At 44.5% G+C, this 20,319-nt stretch overlaps 1 long non-coding RNA gene across 1 annotated transcript; it reads right to left on the bottom strand.

Annotated features, from left to right (window-relative positions):
• Window positions 1-14,234: 14,234 nt before the first annotated feature.
• Window positions 14,235-19,838, bottom strand: LOC135982133 (uncharacterized). Its single transcript, XR_010599321.1, has 2 exons — window positions 18,998-19,838; window positions 14,235-18,550 (listed from the first exon to the last, which is right to left on the bottom strand). It is a non-coding gene; the product is annotated as an uncharacterized LOC135982133 (long non-coding RNA).
• Between the last annotated feature and the right edge of the window lie 481 nt (window positions 19,839-20,319).

Below are 20,319 nucleotides of genomic sequence, written 5' to 3'. Positions count from 1 at the left end.
TGCATTATTATTTGATGTCACAGATCCTAGTTGAGTGCCCCCTGTTGGCCATTCCATAGAATGCACTGAGAGAGTCCAAGCCCCTGGATCCCTGGATGTTTTAAGCTTCTCTGGGTCTCAGCAGGCTACATCACTGTTTCCTGCCTTGGCCTCTCTGGCACATTTCCTGGGCACCGACTCAGTCTGTTCCCCCTTCATGGAAATGGAGCCCCTCAGTCCTCCTGCCTAGGCCCCAGGACCAGCACTGACCCCCAAGGTACCCTAGTAGCTTAAACACACCCTCTCCCAGAATCCCATCATAGATGGTGATCAATAGATTAGTGATCAATGGGCCCCATGTCTAGTTGGCAGCCGGTTTCAAGCGGAGTGCCCCAAGGGATGGTCCTGGGGCCGGTTTTGTTTAATATCTTTATTAATGATCTGGAGGATGGTGTGGACTGCACTCTCAGCAAGTTTGCAGATGACACTAAACTAGGAGGAGTGGTAGATACACTGGAGGGTAGGGATCGGATACAGAGGGACCTAGACAAATTAGAGGATTGGGCCAAAAAAAACCTGATGAGGTTCAACAAGGACAAGTGCAGAGTCCTGCACTTAGGACGGAAGAATCCCATGCACCGCTACAGACTAGGGAGCGAATGGCTAGGTAGCAGTTCTGCAGAAAAGGACCTAGTGGTCACAGTGGACGAGAAGCTGGATATGAATCAATAGTGTACTCTTGTTGCCAAGAAGACTAACGGCATTTTGGGCTGTATAAGTAGGGGCATTGCCAGCAGATCGAGGAACGTGATCATTCCCCTTTATTCGACATTGGTGAGGCCTCATCTGGAGTACTGTGTCCAGTTTTGGGCCCCACACTACAAGAAGGATGTGGAAAAATTGGAAAGTGTCCAGCGGAGGGCAACAAAAATGATTAGGGGTCTGGAGCACATGACTTATGAGGAGAGGCTGAGGGAACTGGGATTGTTTAGTCTCCAGAAGAGAAGAATGAGGGGGGATTTGATAGCTGCTTTCAACTACCTGAAGGGGGGTTCCAAAGAGGATGGAGCTCGGCTGTTCTCAGTGGTGGCAGATGACAGAACAAGGAGCAATGGTCTCAAGTTGCGGTGGGGGAGGTCTAGGTTGGATATTAGGAAACACTATTTCACTAGGCGGGTGGTGAAGCACTGGAATGCGTTACCTAGGGGAGGTGGTGAAATCTCCATCCTTAGAGGTTTTAAAGGCCCGGCTTGACAAAGCCCTGGCTGGGATGATTTAGTTGGGATTAGGTCCTGCTTTGAGCAGGGGGTTGGACTAGATGACCTCCTGAGGTCCCTTCCAACCCTGAGATTCTATGTGAGCCTTCTGGGTTACCATGTAACTCTCTCAGGAGGCACGTGGTAATTGCAGTCTCACCTGCATGCTCTTGATTTAATCACATAAAGTCCAGAGAGAACAAATCCTACGGAGAAAATAAAACATCCTAGATACAATGCCCCTCAATTTCTCACCCTTCCCTGGGGGATCATGTGTGTTCAGTCGGTCAGTCTCATAGACTCATAGACTTTAAGGTCAGAAGGGACCGTTGTGATCGTCTAGTCTGACCTGCACAACGCAGGCCACAGAATCTTCCCCCACCCACTCCTGTAACAAACCCCTAGCCTATGTCTGAGTAATTGAAGTCCTCAAATCATGGTTTAAAGACTTCAAGGTACAGAGTATCCTCCAGCAAGTGACCCATGCCCCATGCTACAGAGGAAGGCAAAAAAAGCCCCAGGGCCTCTGCCAATCTGGGTCCTTCCCCTCCCCCATTTGCCTATCTGGCTCCTGCAGCAGCTTCCCTCCTCTTGAGAGGGAGCAAAATGCCCCCCTGAGTAAAGCAGCTTCTGCCCTTTGATAACCTTCAGTCCCCTTTTCAGTGACCACCTCCTCAGCTTCAGCAGGTGACCACAGACCCCTGCCAGGTGACTCTTGCTGAACCAGTTTTCCTAGGGGCGAATCTGTTGTTTAGAGCGATTCTATTTCAATGGGAGAGCACTTAACATCAACGGCTTTCTTTTGTTATTCTTTTAATACAATCACAGAAATATAGGGCTGGAAGGGACCTCAAGAGGTCATCAACTCCAGCCCCCTGCGCTGAGGCAGGACCAAGTAAACCTAAACCATCTCTGTTAGATATTTGTTCTGCCTGTTCTTAAACACCTCCAGTGATGGGGATTCCACAACCTCCCTCTGTCCTGTTTCCCTGAACACAGGAGGAACCAAATAACAGGTGACAGTTTCCTTGCTCACAGCCCCAGGCCTCTTTTAGCCAGCACCAGACTCTGCTTGTGCAGGCTGTGTCTCTCGTTCTGCTCCTTCTCTGTCTCTCTCTATTGCTTCTCTCACCCCCTTCCCAAAACAAAACCCAGGGAAGCTCTCAGCCCACACAGTTCTCATTCCTGGGTGGACTGGCATGTGCCTTTGTTTTAGGCAGTGATGTGTGTTCGTGTTTTGGTTTAGCTCCCTGTTGTTTCTCCTATTTAACCTGAATGAAGGGAGGTTGTTATGTCTCTGCTTTAAACAAGGGTGAACCCAACCTATAACATCATCCTAAAATGGTGTCACCCTAAGAACACATTCTCTGCAGAAAGCCAAGAAAGATTTTAACAGATTTCAAATGATACAATTTTAATTATTTACATGTTTTTCTTTCAGGATGTTTTCACATCCCCCCCCACCCCCAACCCAAATAATTTTACTCCCATCCAAATCTCCTTGGAGTCTTTTTGCCCTGGATTTCCTTTCATGCAACTGGGAGAGACCTCTTTCAGGGAGATCTGTCTTCACTGCCTGAGTCCATTGTTTCTGTGGAATTTGCTGGCTCAGACAGATTTCAAGATACTGCTGAAAAAAAGTATTTTTTTCACGCAACACACTGTCAACCTCTGGAACTCCTTGCCAGAGGGTGTTGTGAAGGCCAATACTATAACGGGGTTCAAAAGGGAGCTAGATAGCCATTGATGGACCTATCGTCCATGAATCTATTAGCCAGGATGGGCATTAATGGTGTCCCTAGCCTCTGTTTGCCAGAAGTTGGGATTGGGTGACAGGGCATAGATCACTTGATGATTCCCTGTTCTGTTCATTCCCTTTGGGGCACCTGCCATTGGCCACTGTGAGAGGACAGGATACTGGGCTAGATGGACCGCTGGTCTGACCCAGTATGGCTTTTCTTATGTTCTTATGCTGCAAAGGGGCTTTCCCAGTTTAAGGGGAACCCTTCTTTGCAGTGCAAAGATCACATTTTCCTGCACCAATTTTCTATATTCTGCCTGCATTTTACCAAATAGAAATTCCCCCTTAACTTTGCTAAGGTTTTTGCAACCCCAAAGTGTCCAGCAGTTTTAAGATCATGACATAACCAAAGAACCTCCCTTTTCAGTGTATCTGGTCTAATCACCTGATATCTGAAGCCATTGCTAGCTGGTTTCTCCTATGCAAAATTTCATCTTTAAACTCCAGGCTTTCCCCCGTGACCAGAAAGCTTTTACTGTGGTATTGTGAAGGGACCCTACATTCCAAGATGGCAGCATTTGCCAATTGATTTCCAAACCACACACGATTCTGACATCAGGATCCTCTCTTTGTGAAGCATTTAATTGCTCTGGAGTCCTTTCCTGCAATCCCACATCCTCTGTTCCAATGGATGAACCAGGAGCATTTGCACTTCTGCAAATTATGGGAAGAGAGAAGACAGACATTTCTTCCTGAACACGCGCCTTGATCAAGAAATTCCTGCTTAGGGCAGTGTTTGCAATTAGCCCCCCAACATTTGCACAGTAAAAAAAATCCTGTTAGTTTAAAACAAACAGTTTGCAACCAAACCCACACCTATGTCTTGCACAGACCCCTCTCTCTCTCTCTCTCTCTCTCTCTCTCTCTCTCACACACACACACACTTTTTTAAAATACACCACATTTTGCAAAATAAAAATGAAACTGCTTTTAAAATGAACTTTATTTGGAATTGTGCCTAAAAGTAAGTCTAGGGCCTAGAATCTTGGCAAGGTTGATTTAGCAGAAATAATACATCTTTTTTATTTCAAGGAAGTGATTTTTATGGAGACTGAAAGGAAGGTACGGGACAGAGTTCAGAGTGATAGTCTTGCTATTTATGTACAGCTTTTTCGTATTTCCTGTGCGTTCTATCGCTCATGTGAGCATGTGGCTGAGAAATTCTGTAATAAAGAATAGTTGTATACAACCACTCTGCTAACTGCATTTTTTCACAAATTTAGATAACCACAACTCACACGCTTCAGTGATCAAAATGGGGTGTTTAATCACTATCCAGACACACCAGCACATTATAAAATCGAAATAATTGTAGACAAGTATAATGTAACCCTCTCCAGAATGATCGATTTCTTCTAGAAATGCTTTTCCATGACAAGTGAATCAAACAAATGAGGTTTACTGTGAACTATCCTCCATGCTTTAATTTTTTCCCCAAAACACACATACACCCAATTTTTTTATTAATGACTCTGGCTAGTATAAGCAACAGGAATTTTTTGTACTTAGAAATAATATAATTAGAACTACTCTGAAAAGGAATTCAAAACATTACGGGCCAGATTTTGCCCTGATTTACCCCTGCGTAACTCCATTGGCTTCAGTGCAAAATTTTGTTTTATGTGCACTTGTGACATATATTGAAAGTTGAACACTGAGTGCCATTACAATAAAATACCTTAATTCTATGTGACAATGAATATTAAAGAGATGTGAAATATATTTACCATAGTTAATGTATTGTCACTGAATAAGAAATGTATTATACAATTATTTTATTGTATTGGATTATCTGATACATACAAACTTTTGCCCAAGAGGACTTACAATTGAAGTGGCAACGTGATGGTGATTGAACTTTAGGGTACAAATGTGGGGGCCTGCATGAAAACTTCTAAGCTTAACTACTAGCTTAGATCTGGTTCGCTGCCACCACTCTTGATGCTAATTCCCTTTGCTGGGTAGCCTTGAGAGACTCTTCACCAATTCCCTGGTGAATACAGATCCAAACCCCTTGAATCTTAAAACAAGGAGAAATTAACCATCCCCCCTCCTTCCTTCCACCAACTCCTGGTGGATCAAGATCCAACCCCCTTGGATCTAAAAACAAGGAAAATCAATCAGGTTCTTAAAAAGAAGTCTTTTAATTAAAGAAAAAGGTAAAAATCATCTCTGTAAAATCAGGATGGAAAATAACTTTACAGGGTAATCAAACTTAAAGAGCCCAGAGGAATCCCCTCTAGCCTTAGGTTCCAAGTTACAGCAAACAGAGATAAACACTCTAGCAAAAAGGTACATTTACAAGTTGAGAAAACAAAGATAAAAACTAACACGCCTTGCCTGGCTGTTTACTTACAAGTTTGAAATATGAGAGACTTGTTCAGAAAGATTTGGAGAGCCTGGATTGATGTCTGGTCCCTCTCAGTCCCAAGAGCGAACAACCCCCAAAACAAAGAGCACAAACAAAAGCCTTCCCCTCCCCAAGATTTGAAAATATCTTGTCCCCTTATTGGTCCTTTGGGTCAGGTGTCAGCCAGGTTACCTGAGCTTCTTAACCCTTTACAGGTAAAAGGATTTTGGAGTCTCTGGCCAGGAGGGATTTTATAGTACTGTACACAGGACAGCTATTACCCTTCCCTTTATAATTATGACACGCCCCCGAAATTACAGATAGTGTTGGACAGCCGGTTCCACACTGGCTGTGATTTTTTCCTGGAGCTCTAGGAGAAAACAGAGTTAATAAGACACATGCACCTTTAGACATACTACTGATTAGATAAAAACTAACAATATGTTCCACATTCCAAGAACAATTTTTAACCAGTTGATTTGGGGAAACTTTCCCGGGAGAGTGCATCAGCCACTTTGTTAGAAGCCCCTGAAATGTGTTGTATTTCAAAATCAAAATCTTGGAGAGCTAAACTCCACCGAAGAAGTTTTTTGTTATTCCCCTTGGCGGTATGAAGCCACTGTAGCGCAGCATGGTCTGTTTGTAGTTGGAAACGCCGTCCCCAAACATATGGGCGTAGCTTTTCCAGCGCGTACACAATGGCGTAGCATTCCTTTTCGCTGATTGACCAGTGGCTTTCCCTCTCAGACAGTTTCTTGCTGAGAAACATGACAGGATGGAATTCTTGATCCGGTCCTTCCTGCATTAAAACTGCTCCCATGCCTCGCTCGGACGCATCTGTGGTTACTAGGAATGGTTTGTCAAAGTCTGGGGCCCTTAGCACAGGGTCAGACATGAGTGTCGCCTTAAGCTGGTTAAAGGCCTTTTGACACTCATCAGTCCACTGAACTGCATTTAGCTTACGGTACTTTATGCAAAAGCGTATTTCCCCATCTGGTTTGGAACTAGAACCACTGGAGATGCCCATGCACTTTTAGAGGGGCGGATTATACCCATCTGTAGCATGTCCTGGATCTCCCTTTGTATAGCAGTTTGGGCATGAGGTGACTCCCGGTAGGGTGGGGTTCTAATTGGGTGAGCATTACCTGTGTCAATGGAGTGGTATGCCCGTTCGGTCCGTCCTGGAGTGGCTGAGAAAATTGGTGCAAAGCTGGTGCACAGCTCCTTGATCTGCTGTCGCTGCAGACGTCCAAGGGGCGTGGAGAGGTTCACCTCTTCCACGCCACCATCACTTTTTTCTTCGTAGTAGACACCTTCAGGCCACTCCAAGTCATCTGTTTTCTGGGCTGTAAACTGGCAAATGTTTAATTCTCTGGAATAAAAGGGCTTAAGAGAATTAACATGGTATACCTTAGGCTTTATGTTGGAGGTGGGGGAGGCTATGAGATAGTTAACAGCTCCTAGGCGCTCCTGGACCGTGAATGGTCCTTCCCACGACGCTTCCATTTTATGGGCCTGGAGCGCCTTTAAGACCATGACTTGGTCTCCTACTTTGAAGGACCGTTCTCTGGAATGTTTATCATACCATGCCTTTTGTTCTTCCTGAGCATCCTTTAGGTTTTCTTTAGCAAGGGCTAAAGAGTGTCGGAGGGTGCTTTGTAGGTTGCTTACAAAGTCTAGAATGTTAGTTCCTGGAGAAGGCATAAACCCCTCCCATTGCTGCTTCACCAACTGTAATGGCCCCTTAACCTCGCGGCCATACACAAGTTCAAATGGTGAAAACCCTAAACTGGGATGTGGTACAGCCCTGTAGGCAAAAAGCAACTGCTGCAATATTAGGTCCCAATCATTGGAGTGTTCATTTACGAATTTACGTATCATGGCCCCCAAAGTTCCATTAAACCTCTCCACCAGGCCATTGGTTTGATGGTGGTAAGGGGTGGCAACCAAATGATTCACCCCATGAGCTTCCCACAGGTTTTTCATGGTCCCTGCCAGGAAATTAGTTCCCGAATCTGTAAGGATGTCGGAGGGCCAACCTACCCTGGCAAAAATGTCTGTTAATGCCTGGCACACACTTTTAGCCCTGGTGTTGCTTAAGGGTACTGCTTCCGGCCATCGGGTAGCAAAATCCATGAAAGTCAGTATGTACCGCTTTCCTCTGGGGGTCTTCTTTGGGAAAGGACCCAGAATATCCACAGCTACTCGCTGAAATGGGACCTCAATTATGGGTAGTGGCTGGAGAGGGGCTTTAACCTGGTCTTGGGGCTTTCCCACTCATTGGCACACCTCACAAGACCGGACATAATTAGCAACGTCCTTGCCCATTCCCTCCCAGTGGAAGGACTTCCCCAACCGGTCTTTGGTTCTGTTCACCCCAGAATGGCCACTGGGATGATCATGGGCTAAGCTCAAGAGCTTTACCCGATACTTAGTGGGAACTACCAACTGTCTTTGAGGATGCCAGTCTTCCTGGTGCCCACCAGAAAGAGTCTCCTTGTATAAAAGTCCTTGTTCTACAACAAACCGGGATTGGTTAGAAGAGCTGAGAGGAGGTGGGGTGCTCTGTGCCGCCGCCCAAGCTTTCTGAAGGCTGTCATCTGCTTCCTGCTCGGCCTGGAACTGTTCCCTTGATGCTGGAGACATCAGTTCCTCCTTGGACTGTGGACTGGGGCTTGGTCCCTCTGGAAGCGATGCAGGTGCTGGGGCTGTTTCCATTGACTGTGATCCGCTGTCCACTGGTGCACTATGTGGTATTTCAGGCTCTGGCTGAGCCTCTTGGGTAGGGTTATCTGCTGCTTCTGCCAGTTCAGGCTCGCTGGTGCCCTCTGGTGTTGGAGTTGTAGACGGGTTTGCAAGCGCTGGACTCAGTGCTGGCAATGGTTCTGGCGCTGGTTGTGTTGCCAGTTCTGGTTCTGGGACTGGCTTTGGCTGGGTCTCTGGGATTGGATCCACTACGGCTGTTGCAGCCGTTGGCAGGGGATCCGGTTCCACCACCTTTGTTTGGGTCTCTGGTAACACCGACGGGGCCCTGGGGGATGGCTCAGGAACAGGGATGGGGGTGAAAGCTTGCTTAGCCTGGCTGCGGGTGACTATTCCCACCCTCTTGGCTAGCTTCACATGGTTGGCCAAGTCTTCCCCCAGCAGTATGGGAATGGGATAATTGTCATAGACTGCAAAAGTCCACATTCCTGACCAGCCCTTGTACTGGACATGCAACTTGGCTGTAGGCAAGGTTACAGACTGTGACACGAAGGGTTGAATTGTCACCGGAGCCTCCGGGTTGATGAGTTTGGGGTCCACTAGGGATTGGTGGATAGTCGACACTTGTGCCCCAGTGTCCCTCCAAGCGATAAACTTCTTTCCGCCCACTCTCAAGGTTTCCCTTCGCTCCGAGGGTATTTGAGAGGCATCTGGGTCTGGGGATCTTTGGTGTGATTGTGGTGTAATGAACTGTAATCGGTTGGGGTTCTTGGGGCAGTGAGCCTTTATATGTCCCAGTTCATTACATTTAAAACATCGCCCTGCTAAGGTATCACCGGGGCGATGTTGGTTGGTGGAGACTGGTGTGGTGGGGTGAGAAGGCATCTGGGGTTTCCCTTGGGATGTGGGTGGGGCCTTGGGTAGTCCCCCGTGGTAAGGTTTTGTTTCGGCTTGTCCCTTCTGATATTCGCTCCAACTGCTACTAGTTTTTTTCATTTCTGCCACCTCCACCTATTTGACTCCAATCTCCCCCGCCTCGGTTACAGTTTTGGGCTTCCCATCTAGGATGTACCTTTCTATTTCCTCAGGAACACCCTCTAAAAACTGCTCCATTTTTACTAGGGAAACCAGATCTTCCAGAGATTTAACATTTGCTCCTGATACCCAGGCATCGCCATTTTTGTCAATGTGGTAGGCATGTCAGGTAAATGAAATGTCTAGTTTCCACCTTAGGACTCTGAACCGCCGACGGGCATGCTCGGGTGTTAGCCCCATTCTGAGTCTGCCTTGTTTTTAAAAAGTTCATAACTGTTCATGTGTTCCTTAGGCATTTCAGCCGCTACCTCTGCTAAGGGTCCACTGAGCTGCGGCCTCAGCTCTACCGTGTACTGTTCTGTAGTGATGCTGTATCCAAGGCAGGCCCTTTCAAAATTTTCTAAGAAGGCCTCAGTATCATCGCCTGCCTTGTAGGTGGGGAATTTTCTGGGATGGGAAGTGGTACCTGGAGAGGGGTTGCTAGGATTGGCTGGTATATCCGGCCTAGCCCTTGCTAATTCCAGTTCATGCTTCCTCTCTTTTTCCCTCTCCTCCATCTCTTTTTCTTTTTGCTCCATAGCTCTCTTGTGGGCCTCCTCTTTGGCTTTCTCTTCAGCTTCTTTCTCGAGTTTTTTTTAATTGAAGCAGTCTCTGATGTTTTCTTTCATTTTCTTCTGCTTCTAGTCTGGCCAGTTCTAGTTTGTTAGCTACTTCTTTGGTAGTCATTTTCCTGTTTTCTTGTGCTGGGCCACACCCCTCTGCAGTTGACTGAAACTGGGATGCACTCAGCTCAGGCTGCTGCTGAGGTAACAGAGACTTTCTAACTGGCTATCCCAGAGTAGAAAGAAAAAAAAACAATTCAGCTTGTAAATTCCTTTTACCAGCTGTTTGCTCACTGATTGAACCCTTCTCTTAACAAAGACCCTTGTTAAAAAAATCTTAACACCTCTGCCTTCAGGCAAGGAGAGATCAGATATGCATCTACCTTCAGTTCTGCTTTCCAAGCAGCTAGAAAGGAGAAAAAAAAATCTCACTGGCTTTTGGTTTAAAATGATCCCACCGCTCTGCCACCATGTCAAGGCTACTTCCCCACTCTGAACTTTAGGGTACAAATGTGGGGGCCTGCATGAAAACTTCTAAGTTTAACTACCAGCTTAGATCTGGTCCGCTGCCACCATCCCAAAGCTAATTCCCTTCCCTGGGAAGCCTTGAGAAACTTTTCACCAATTCCCTGGTGAATACAGATCCAAACCCCTTGGATCTTAAAACAAGGAGAAATTAACCATCCCCCCTCCTTTCTCCCACCATCTCCTGGTGGATCAAGATCCAACCCCCTTGGATCTAAAAACAAGGAGAAATTAACCATCCCCCCTCCTTTCTCCCACCAACTCCTGGTTGATCAAGATCCAACCCCCTTGGATCTAAAAACAAGGAAAAATCAACCAGGTTCTTAAAAAGAAGGCTTTTAATTAAAGAAAAAGGTAAAAATCATCTCTGTAAAATCAGGATGGAAAATAAATTTACAGGGTAATCAAACTTAAAGAGCCCAGAGGACCCCCCTCTAGCCTTAGGTTCAAAGTACAGCAAACAGAGATAAACACTCTAGTAAAAGGTACATTTACAAGTTGAGAAAACAAAGGAAAACTAACACGCCTTGCCTGGCTATTTACTTACAAGTTTGAAATAGGAGAGACTTGCTTAGAAAGATGTGGAGAACCTGGATTGATGTCTGGTCCCTCTCAGTCCCAAGAGCGAACAACCCCCAAAACAAAGAGCACAAACAAAAGCCTTCCCCCCCCCCAAGATTTGAAAGTATCTTGTCCCCTTATTGGTCCTTTGGGTCAGGTATCAGCCAGGTTACCTGAGCTTCTTAACCCTTTACAGGTAAAAGGATTTTGGAGAGTCTGGCCAGGAGGGATTTTATAGTATTGTACACAGGAGGGCTGTTACCCTTCCCTTTATAGTTATGACACCTGTACACATCCTTGTCTGAGTCAAACACTGGTAACAAGGCTGTGAATGAGACATACAAGGATCGTGCCATCCTACAATCTTTAGAAAGAGAACAACCGTCTCAGTTGGGGAGAGATGTCACAGATCCCATCTTTCTCATAGCACCCACTGATAAATGCTGGCATGAATTTAAACATGTGGATCGTTCCTTTTCCAGACTTTGAAAACATTTGGGATAATACCAACTTAACAGTTGCTCATCTTTAATTAAGTCAGGAACCTTTCCCAATCTTAAGGTTTGCAATGTACCAGTGATCGCATTTACAATGTATTCCCCATATGCAGAACATACAATTTACTTTCCTAAATGTTGATCCCTGTGCTGATTACTGTTTAAAGTAATTAGCTGATTAATTTTACATTGGGTTTCATTACATTGTTGGGTTATGTCATGCATATTATAAACAGTAAATCGCTTTTTGTGTGACAATTCCTTTATTTCCTGTAACATTGGGTTGACCACTTGGTTGGCTTCCTCTTGTAACACATAATCTATATGTTTGTGAATTTTTCAAATATCTACTCAGTTCCAAATCAACTTTCTGAACCAAACAGTCCTGTTAGGGATCCTATACTTCTAAGAAGATGTAAGCTATGCTTTCTCTTAGAGGTATGTGGTTTATGGAGATATACGTATCCCATAGAACTGGAAGGCACCTTGAAAGGTCATTGAGTCCAGTCCCCTGCCTTCACTAGCAGGACCAAGTACTGATTTTGCCCCAGATCCCTAAGTGGCCTCCTCAAGGATTGAACTCACAACCCTGGGTTTAGCAGGCTAATGCTCAAACCACTGAGCTATCCCTCCCCCCTATTGGATTTCATTATCCATCCCCAACAGAACAATATTTTGCACTTGTTGTTGATAGGCTGCAATCTTATCCACAAGTCGTACTGAGAAAAAGGAAGCCACTTTGGTGTGCTGACAATAGCTAAATTTTCCTAGATACCAATTAGGCAAATTTAACACTACAGGAATATGCATAAACCGAACCTGAGTAATTACTTCCCCTATTATTGACGTTGTGGTGAGACCACTAGCAGGTCCTGGGTTTATCATTGGACAAGTTGCATCATTTGGTATTGGAGTGTTATAATTATAGTTAATAATTGGATCCGGAACCTTAAGTTTAAATGTTACATTTAGTACATAACTTTTACTTTCTGATTTGGTCTGAAAAGTAGCTATAATGAGCACTTTATATCATCCTTCATTCAAGTTTATATAAGGTTAAACTCCGCCCCATTATCAGAGTATTACAAATAGCTTTGTTTCTTCAAGTTCCATAAGGTATTCTGTGTCTCAGGGAAGTTGAATTCGTTGGTGAGAAGGTATAGGTTTTACATCTTCCCCCTCTGAGTTATCATCTAAGGGCCAAAGCTTTTTCCAGCCACTGGATGGCAACGAGATTACTCCAACCAATTGATATTCAAAGGTGACATCTTCCCCTCTAATCTCCTTAACCTGGTGTATAGGACTGTGGATAAGTTCTGGGTTGAGTATACTAGTCCGTCCCTTTTGTGTTGGTATGTTTTGTTTTACATGCTCAGGCCATTGAGCACGACCGTGTCGTCTGGTTTCATGTCCCAAATTCGTGATTTTGGCTCAGTCTTACCCTTAGAGCAACGATAAGGGTGTAGTAAATCAGAAATATCAATGTCCATTTTATGGTTGCAATCTGCTGGACTCCAGCTGTCGTGATTCTGTCGGATGCTGTTCACTTAAGTCCTGAGGAGGAAGTTGCTCCAGTGATCGCAACCTCCAGATGATCGGGTATCTCAAGATTTGGAGTGATCAACACCAGAGCCTTGACAATGGCCCGTTTTAGCTGGGATACTGCTTCCGTGTGTTGCTTGTTCCATTTACATTGGACACTTTTCTTTAACAGTTGATACAAGGCACCTGCAATTGAAGCAAAATTGGGGATGAAACCCCAAAAGGATCTTAAAGCCGTTGGGTCCTGTGGTAAAGGCAATGTTTGGATTGTATCCACTTTTTGTTGCATCGGGGTTTTACCCCATTTTGTCAGGTTGCGGCCCAAGAAAGAGACATGGTTGGCCATTAGCTGTGCCTTGGCCAGATTTCATTTTAGCCCTGCTTCCTTTAGGATCTGCGGGAGCTCGTCAAGTCCTTTCAGATGCTCCTTCTTGGTCCGTGTTGCTAAACAAAGGTCATATACGTATTGTAACAGAACAGTTGGTTTAGAAAATTGTGACAGTATTCGCCTTATTTGTGCATGGAATAAAGCTGGAGAATTTTTATACCCCTGGGGTAATCATGTCCAGGAATATTGAACCCCCTGGAAACTAAATGCAAAACAGTACTGTGAAATGTGGGCCAATGGTAATGTCCAAAAACTGTTACTGATGTCAAGGACAGTAAACCACACAGCCTCTGGATCAAAGAACTTGATTAGATCTGGCATTTTGGCCACTGTAGAGGCACAAGTGGATGTGATCTGATTCAGGCGTCTGTAATTAATTGTGAGATGCCAAGATCCATTTGGTTTCTTTACAGGCCAAATATGGGAATTGGCAGTGTAAGTACATCTACATAGTACTTCCTGTATCAGTAAAGACTTGATAGTCTTTCCTGTGTATGGGTTTGCTGGTCTGGGTAAGGATATTGTCTTTGGGCTGATACATCTCCTCCTTTCACAACAATAGCGACTGGCATACATCCACAGTCTTCTCCACTGGCCATCACTTACAGTCCTCAGCTTAAACCTCTCCAACGCATCATCAGTGATCTACAACCCATCCTGGACAATGATCCCTCACTTTCACAGACCTTGGGAGGCAGGCCAGTCCTCGCCCACAGACAACCTGCCAACCTTAAGCATATTCTCACCAGCAACCACGCACCACACCATAACCACTCTAACTCAGGAACCAACCCATGCAACAAGACTTGATGCCAACTCTGCCCACATATCTACACCAGCAACACCATCACAGGACCTAACCAAATCAGCTACAACATCACCGGCTCATTCACCTGCATGTCCACCAATGTTATATATGCCATTGTCGGGGACTTTTTAACCCAGACGGCAAGGTTCGTTGTCTGACCGCAGAGTGAGAGACAGGCAACACCAGCAAGGTCCAATACAAGCTCTTTATTGAAGAGTGCACACAACAATAGAGAGCGGCCCGTCTCCAGAGAGAACCAGCCACGATTACAATAACTAGTGAGATTATATAGACAGTTCCGTCGTGTCATAGTTAAAGCAACCCAATCCCCCCCTTTACTAGTTAAAAGCTTCTAATATTCATGCATATCTATGTTCTTTGACAGTACAAACAGTTCATGATGCCTCAGCAGCTTATCAGCTTTTTCGTCATGCACTAGAAACTAGGAGAAAGTAGGGAGTTAAGAACAGAAACAGGGAGTGGAGATTGCAAGTCTCTATATGTCCAAACAAACCGTTCCTAGTACATTTGGTACAAGAATACGGCCCCCCGCCCTTTATCTTATTCTTTGTAGCCCAAGCAAGCATGTCTTCATGTTTCACAGAGAGACAGGAATGGCCCAGCAACTACAGTTAGCCTAACTTTGGCTAAGCTGGCCAAACAGTGTTCTGTACTCCATATTTTTTTGGCCTAACAGTCCCCCCTTTTGTCCCTGGAGTACCTTGGAGGGACTCCTGGGACAACTACTGAGCAGAAAGACTGGGGTTGGTTACTTTTGGGCAGAACACACCTTGGCGCTCATCCAACGTCCAACTTTTATCATAACATACAAAGCTAGCAGGCCACATATAATTACAACGGCACTTCGGAGTACATTATGGAGCCAACCACCTATATCTGGAATCCAACTGAACAGGTTACTCCACCAGGATTCAATTCGCTTCTTTCCGTGGTCCTTTGCTACCTCTATAAGGTGGTTTTTTCTTTCTTAAGTGGCATTATAAACATCTGGGACATACACACAGCATTCTTGTCCAATTAATGCACATGTTCTTCTCTGAGAGGCCAGTAAAATATCTAGAGCCAAGTGGTTCTGGAGAACCATCTGCCTTAGTTTTCTCTGTGCTGTTACTAAGTCCACCAGGGCATCGGCGTTAGTCTAATTTCCCAGATGTCTCGGTGAATTACCCAATCTCACATGCATCCTCCCCATGTACCCGGCAGGATTCGGTATGTGGGAGCTCACACCTCCCTAACCGGTCCATATGCTTGGAAGGAGCATTGAGAATGTCCGCACTTCCACCAGGAAAGTCTCCAAGTATTTCTTTATGGCCACAGATCAGATGGTACTCCTGATGTGTCTGTAAGGGCAGTGGGCCAAGCCTGAACATGCTAGATCCCACTGCAATGCCTTCCCAGCCTTAGTGATATTTAATACCATCTCTATTAGCAACTTCTGGGTCATAGTACTAAGGGCGGAGATAACATGTAACTCACCAATTCCAGCTTGTACTTGGGTTAGCTGTGCTCCACAAATAAGGCTTGTGGCCTTCTTTAGTTTCTTATTTCTTATTATGTTTTTGGTTTTTTAAAAATATTTTAAACTGCTGCTGTACTATTGGCCTTATTTTATAGGGATCCGGTTAAGTCTCTTTTCTTTCTAGAGGAAATAACCCAAGCCCTCTGTTGTGCTAATCTAATAGCAGCCCCTTTTGCATTTAAAATCTAATTAGGGAGGGCAATACATGCTGAAGGACTCATTCAAAACACAGGGCGCAGCCTGTAGAATAAACCCCAAAATCCAATCAAAACCACATTCCCAAGCATGGGTCCTACAAGTTTTTTCCTGCCAGTGTATAATTCTTTGTTTTTTTACCAGGGTCAGTTCTTAATGTTTTTTTTTTTTTTTTTTGTAGTCAGGAATTCCTGGACTTTGGTGGTTTCAATGGAGCGAGTGTTCCTTCTTCTCTTTTTCTGAAACAGTGTGGTTCAGCATCATACAGGGGAGAGGTTACTAGCACATTACCCTGTAATGGGTTTTGCTTTTTTTTAGAAAAAAATTCAAAGGCACAGTAGGTCTGTCAGTGGACAAGGGAGAGGTTACTAGCACTTCACCTTGTCTTTTTTTTTTTCTTTTCCCTGCTGTCCAGAAGGCACAGCAGAGTTAGAAGGAGGAATAGGCTGATCATCAGTCGGAGAGTCCTCCCGAGGTGGAGGGGTCTTTTTGCAGTGAGAAGCATGAGTCCAGGTAGGTAGTCCTTGGCACTTCACAGCGGTGTCGGTGGTTAACAGCACTTGGAAAGGGCCTTTCCAGCATGGTCAAAGCAGTCTTTCGTTGATGGACTTTATGTAGACTCAGTCTCCTGGTTTCAATAAATGGCAGGGCTGCTACGGTCTTTAGGTAGCACTTCTTTACCTGTGAGAAAAACCTAACACATTTCATTAATGCCTGGCAGTGTTTTGCAGATTTTACAGCTGCTTGGGCACATTCAGGCCCCCCTTTTCTTGGCTGTTAGCCAAGTCTTAGCTGTGGGCAGTGCCTTTGGATGGGCCAGCATCTTATCTTTAGACTGAGCTTGCTAGCTATTTTTTTTTCTAGTTAACTCGTTCTGTTCTTTTTCTTTTTTTCTTTTTTGGCTTTTTTTAACCTACAAAGGAAACTTCTACTTTTTACTCATACACTTTTTTCCAACAATGAACACATACACATTGCTATTATACAGTACATTAGTCTTATTATTCAATGTATGCCATATACACCCTTCTGGTAAAATAACTTTTATACAGAGCTTTGGAGCAACAAACCAGGACAAGCACACCCACCTTTGAGGAGTCCACTCGGTACAACCTCTTGTGTCCAATAGCTTTCCTCCCTCCCCAGCCCTTTGGCTAGAAATCTGAGGTAGCCAGAAGGATCCCATGTGCAATATGGGGAGTGGGTTAACCTTCCATGTCCTTGCTTCCAAAGACTGTTGATATGCAAATTTTAACAACATTTTTTCAATTAAAAGATCTGACCAATTAAGCTTTTTTTTTTTTTACTTAAGCAAATGTATTAGACTTTAGTATATTACATTTTTCTTGATTTATTCAAACACTTTGTATTCCAAGTTGAATAAAACAAGTATCTGCTTTTTTATTTAACCCTTTTATTTAATTTTGAACTAGACTGTCTTATGAAAATATTAAACACAACAATTCTGGCCACAAGACAAACTCCACAAGACAGGACATAAAACACAAAAATAATTCCTATTGTACTAGTAAATGCATGGTACGTTGAATGCTGTTCAGCTGGCATCCGTTTTCTCTGATGATTTGAAAGACATTATTTACTTAAAATATTTCTTTTATATACACATACTCTTGTTGATTTTAGACAAAACAGAGGAATTACCCCATATTTCCTTGTATTTGTTTCATAGGCAGCCCAGGTTTCAGTGGCTTCTACCTTATTAGTAAGATAATTTGCATTAATACAGATGCTTTCTGGCTTGCTTCCAGATCTAAAGCTATCCACAGCTTAAAGATTTACTTTAAAAAAAAGGACACAATTAACTTTCCCAGACTTTTGATTGCCTTTTACTTCTAACTCCTGCTTTCAAACACACAGTGATCTGAAAAAGACAACACAACCTATATTGGTAGGTTTGCATTTCTTTTACCTTTACTACAATATACACTGCACATGTTCTGGGGAAAATGCACATCTTCTCCACAATTCAATTTCCACAACACTAGCCACATCAATTTCTACACAAGGTGTAACTGTTTCTTTTATGCTTACAAAATCTCCATGCACCCACAGCAAAGTGTCAGCTCAACCACACAGAGCCAGGGGCACTGTCCTTCTCTCTCTTTACCAGATCTTTTATCTGCTATTTTGTTACCCAAAAACAAAATTTAAATCTTTTATTCTTTTAGCTCTGACTACCTTGCTGCAGCCACAACCTTTGGTCTTTATTTAAAACATTTTAAATCTTGTAGCATTAAGTCACTTTAAGGATTAAATGCTAAATACCTTAAACAACACGAGTTTCCTGGGCCTGGCAAAAGTATTCTCGGTTTTGCAACTTTAAACAATACCAATTCATCTTAAACTTATAAAATACAGATTGTACACAGCAGGAGTGTTCTTTAGCAAATTAGACTAAGGTATTCATAGTCGAATAATTCCACTTAAATAACTTCTTGCCTGGATTACTTACAGAAATTCTTACCAAGTTTCACTGCTTAATTCCCTCTAGCAACTATAGAGTTAACTTCTCACTCTTGGGAGGGCTGTTCTTTTACACCCTGGGGTCTCCTGAGACGTCTCTTTCAGAGATTCTAGTCCAGGCCGGCTGCCTGGGGCTTCTTCAGCGTCCCCAAACTACACCAGCTCCAGGGTCTCAAAGGCAGACTGTTGGATCTCACTGGACAGTTAAGCTTTGCAAATGTAAGCTCAGCACTGTAACTTGTACTGCCTTTGGTTTGCCTCTGTCTATATTTTTTCACAGCCAGCTGGGGACGAAAGCAGTTTTTTCTTTTGGTTTATAGTTATACCATACAAATAAATAATCCATTTGTCCCGGTCTAAGACCAACCAGGATATTCCTGAGGGAATCCATCCTGTCAACAGAAAAGGTTCCGCACCTTGGCCAGTCTTTAGTCGGGGACAAATGGGTAGTAAAGGAAGGCCATTGAATTTGGCATAAGTTTCTCATTTAGATTTAGTCAAACCGGTTGTTCCAGAGATTTCCTTCCAATTTCTAAGTACCAGAGACAACGGGGCGTCCCCCGGGCACTTGCTGCCAAACTGTCCCATTTAGCCTGTAGGGACTCTAACCCTACTCCGGGGACTCTAACCCCTCACTGGGGACTCTAACCCCTCTCTGGGGACTTTAACCCCTCTCTGGGGACTCTAACCCCTTTCCCGGGGACTCTAACCCCTTGCCGGCGATCGCTTACCTTATTCAGGGACTCGAACCCCGAAGACCTGACCTCCCCAGGGACTCGAACCCCGAAGACCTGGATCCTACTCAATGGGTAGGTGGACATTGCTGGGTTACTACGGGCTTCAGCTGGTTCACAGTACTCGCCTTATCGCCGATGCAGGGATCAGGTTACCGGGCAAGGCTCCTCGAAGCCAGAGGATGCGCGCTGCGTTGCTTCGGAGTCTGATCCCGCACCGGAGAGTCAGACGAGTCCCGGCGGAGTCGCCAAATCTGTCGGGGACTTTTTAACCCAGACGGCAAGGTTCGTTGTCTGACCGCAGAGTGAGAGACAGGCAACACCAGCAAGGTCCAATACAAGCTCTTTATTGAAGAGTGCACACAACAATAGAGAGCGGCCCGTCTCCAGAGAGAACCAGCCACGATTACAATAACTAGTGAGATTATATAGACAGTTCCGTCGTGTCATAGTTAAAGCAACCCAATCCCCCCCTTTACTAGTTAAAAGCTTCTAATATTCATGCATATCTATGTTCTTTGACAGTACAAACAGTTCATGATGCCTCAGCAGCTTATCAGCTTTTTCGTCATGCACTAGAAACTAGGAGAAAGTAGGGAGTTAAGAACAGAAACAGGGAGTGGAGATTGCAAGTCTCCATATGTCCAAACAAACCGTTCCTAGTACATTTGGTACAAGAATACGGCCCCCCGCCCTTTATCTTATTCTTTGTAGCCCAAGCAAGCATGTCCTCATGTTTCACAGAGAGACAGGAATGGCCCAGCAACTACAGTTAGCCTAACTTTGGCTAAGCTGGCCAAACAGTGTTCTGTACTCCATATTTTTTTGGCCTAACACCATCATGTGCCAGCAATGCCCCTCTGCTATGTACATTGGCCAAACTGGACAGTCACTACGCAAGAGGATAAATGGACACAAGTCAGATATCAGGAATGGCAATATACAAAAACCTGTAGGAGAACACTTCAACCTCCCTGGCCACACAATAGCAGATGTAAAGGTAGCCATCTTACAGCAAAAAAACTTCAGGACCAGACTCCAAAGAGAAACTGCTGAGCTCCAGTTCATTTGCAAATTTGACACCATCAGATCAGGATTAAACAAAGACTGTGAATGGCTATCCAACTACAGAAGCAGTTTCTCCTCCCTTGGTGTTCACACCTCAACTGCTAGCAGAGCACCTCACCCTCCCTGGTTGAACTAACCTCGTTATCTCCATACTGATTTATACCTGCCTTTGGAGATTTCCATTACTTGCGTCTGAAGAAGTGAGGTTCTTACCCACGAAAGCTTATGCTCCCAATACTTCTGTTAGTCTT

The sequence above is a fragment of the Chrysemys picta genome, chromosome 3 (genome assembly GCF_011386835.1).
Source record: "Chrysemys picta bellii isolate R12L10 chromosome 3, ASM1138683v2, whole genome shotgun sequence".
Classification (NCBI taxonomy): domain Eukaryota; kingdom Metazoa; phylum Chordata; order Testudines; family Emydidae; genus Chrysemys; species Chrysemys picta.
This window is presented reverse-complemented; position numbering and strand designations above follow the sequence as displayed.